The sequence below is a fragment of the Athene cunicularia genome, assembly GCF_003259725.1.
Source record: "Athene cunicularia isolate RWA chromosome 2 unlocalized genomic scaffold, athCun1 chr2_part2, whole genome shotgun sequence".
NCBI classification, from domain to species: Eukaryota; Metazoa; Chordata; class Aves; order Strigiformes; family Strigidae; genus Athene; species Athene cunicularia.
In genome coordinates this window covers 7,102,813-7,105,649 of record NW_020799096.1, presented here as the reverse complement: position 1 = coordinate 7,105,649, position 2,837 = coordinate 7,102,813, and the positions used below count along the sequence as shown (strand labels likewise).

Sequence of the window (2,837 nt, the reverse complement as noted above, 5' to 3'; positions counted from 1 at the left end):
TTCATACAGTAAAAAAAATAGAGTGAATCCTGAAAAAAGGAATAGATATTGAACAGGGAAATCCTGTGTAATCTGAGGGCAAGCAATAAAACATTTAGTGTTTTGATTTTTTTATTTTATCAGAATAGTTAGACAAACATGAAAAGACTTGCAACAGCAATACTCAGGTCAGCTTAAAATCTTGGTAACGCTGAAAAGCAAAAACTAAGGATGTGGGGAGGGCACTTCAGGTCACACATACACACACACATACATACACTCCACAACACCAAACAGCTCTCTTAACTATGTCTGCAAGTAAACTGAAATAGTAGGCAGAAACGAATCATGTCCATACTAAGACAGTGAGCCATGTAGTAAACTAAAGAGCACTGCAACCAGTGCAATCTTAAAGAAAAAAAAAAACAAAACTGAAAGGAACCATCACTGTGCATGTCATAAGCATGAAGTTATTTTAACCTGATGTCTACCCTGCTCTAAAGTTTAAGCATCATTAGATTTTATATATTTTTAAAGCCTAAGGGTATCATTTTAAATGACCTACTTGTAGTGGCACCGTAAGTAGCATTCCGGAAAACAGCGCAGTGTCAACAACTTCTACAGGACAGCACAATAGGATTACACACTAGATTTCTAGGGGAAGAAAACCAAAACCCACCACCTCTCATTTATTCAATTGAAAAGCTTATTACCTGCACTTCCAAAGTAGCAGGCTACAGGAATACTGAATGCAAAACAAACCAGACCCATCTGGAATACTCTGTATTCTCATCTGAAAATTAAAATTCTTTCATATTATAAAGGATTAATAGCATTTGGATGCAAAGAAACTGTTTTTAGAGGGATGTCTGCAGACTTCTGAGTCATGAACCAAAAAGCCTTCCTAAAAGCTAAAGTCTTAGCACTGCCTCTGGAGGGAGTGAGAAGAAAAAAAAACGCCACCAGAGGAGGAAGTGAAGCAATACCAAGTTTTTTTTCCAGGGGTAGCAAAATCCCGACAGAGCAAGATGTTTGCGTTGTCAGAATAAAAATCCACAAAGAAACAAAGCAGTTTACCTTTCCCTTTGAAAAGTTGCTTTTACATCAAGATCTGCTCATTTTCTCTCCCAACCATGAAACGTCTCATCAGTTTAAGTCTGTTTTCAAAATACTGAGTGAAGTAGAATTCAAGTGCGTGCACACACACTGGAACATGTATAGAATCTTATTTAAAAAAAAAACAAAACATCACAATAGTACTACACTGGCTAGAAATCTTTTAAGTGTTCTGATGAAAAGACTCAACTTATTTCTAAGAAATAGAGTGTCTGAGGCTGAAACCGACGCCACAGGTGATGTTCGAATCAAATGTAAGTTTAAAAAAAAGTATTTTTAATTGATGTATTAAAAAAAGCTGGAAAAGAAAATGAGGACAGAAATTAAAAAGCATTCCGGCAGTCAATGGTATAGATTGCCACCATGCAATCTAAACACGACAATTGCAGATCATATATGCGAAACAAGTGAGTCAAAAGTCGCACACTCCCTGGCAGAGGGGAGAGGTTCTCACAATGTTTCGAGCTGCGACCCAGCTAGCAGAAGGCAGCATTTCTGTCAGAGCAAGGCAAAAGGATCTAGTAGAGCAACCTCCTTGCAGTCTCTTGTTTCTGAGCTCCCTTCTTCAACTCTTTTTTCTGATGATGATGACAGAAAGACAAACCATGTCCTGTCCCTATGATCCCGTGCTTTACCCTGCCTGTCCCCATGGGAACAGCAGGCACCTGTGATTCCTCTCCAGAGACATTTACACACAGAAATGAGTTGAGCAGTGTATTGCGGAAGCATAAGCTGCAGTGGACATGATTTAGAATCAGTTATTTTTTGTCCATCATGACAAACCCCCCCCCCAGCAATTCCTTATAGAAATTCTCCTAAATAGTTCCTCCCATTACCTGCCAAGTTTTTGTATCACAGGATAACAGATGCAGCCAAAAGAACGTTTACTCCAAAATAAGGACTCTTGAACTACACAAGCAGACAGGAGCGGCACACAATCTAAGTGCCCACAGCACCATTTGGTGGTGAAAGCAGTCACTGCTGACAGGAATGAGAACACCAGCCCTTTTGTTTGCCTGAGTGGTTGTTTGTAGTTTTGGGGTTTGTGGGGATTTTTGTTTGTTTGGTTTTTTTACCCACAAACACAAACTAAGAAAGTGTATCCACCAAGCAAAAGTCCAAGGGAGCTGAACCTCAAGGCCAACAGAATCAAAGGCTGCTGAGCATCCAACAGATGCATCCACTTTGAAGAGCTTTCAGAATTCTCCAGCACTCTACCCCATGACACAGCCTGAAGCAAAGTTTAAACAACTGATCCAGCTTAGTACCTGCCTGTACTCCAAATAATAGCAATCTCTGGGATCACGACTTATGTTTTATACAGACTGGGGTCATAAACAAATGCAATAGATGTAGAAAAACTGAAGACGGACAGCAACTGAAACATAACTAATATTTTTCCATTCAATCAACCAGTTATAAAAGTATCTAACTTGTGCACTTACATAACAGAACACGGTAACTAACAAACAGAAAGCCTTTTATTCAGAACACATTAGTACATCTTTACAAGAAAGTCATGATTTCAGTTTACAAAGTCAGCACCATCATTAGCAATGCACCTTTCCTGAAGAGGAAATCCTTGTCTTCTACCAAATGTCAACTGTAAAAGTGTGTAAACTAAACAAATAAATGAATAACCCATACCAAAACCCACCCACACCCATACCCCAAAAGGCCTATTTAGATTTCATATATATATATATATATATTCATATATATATATATATATATATATATAT

General features: G+C 38.4%; 1 protein-coding gene and 1 long non-coding RNA gene across 3 annotated transcripts in view; one reads left to right on the top strand and one right to left on the bottom strand.

Annotated features, from left to right (window-relative positions):
• The window catches only part of LOC113477595, a 12,777-nt gene that overhangs the window by 532 nt on the left and 9,408 nt on the right, over positions 1 to 2,837 (top strand). The gene's annotated exons all lie outside the window — the stretch shown is intronic.
• The window catches only part of LSM5 (LSM5 homolog, U6 small nuclear RNA and mRNA degradation associated), a 4,262-nt gene continuing 3,979 nt past the window's right edge, over positions 2,555 to 2,837 (bottom strand). Inside the window, exon 5 of one of the 2 annotated variants that reach the window (XM_026844019.1) lies at positions 2,555 to 2,798. The gene's annotated coding sequence lies outside the window, so the exon portion shown is untranslated. The remainder of the gene's footprint in view (positions 2,799 to 2,837) is intronic. The other variant, XM_026844018.1, reaches the window with a different exon arrangement.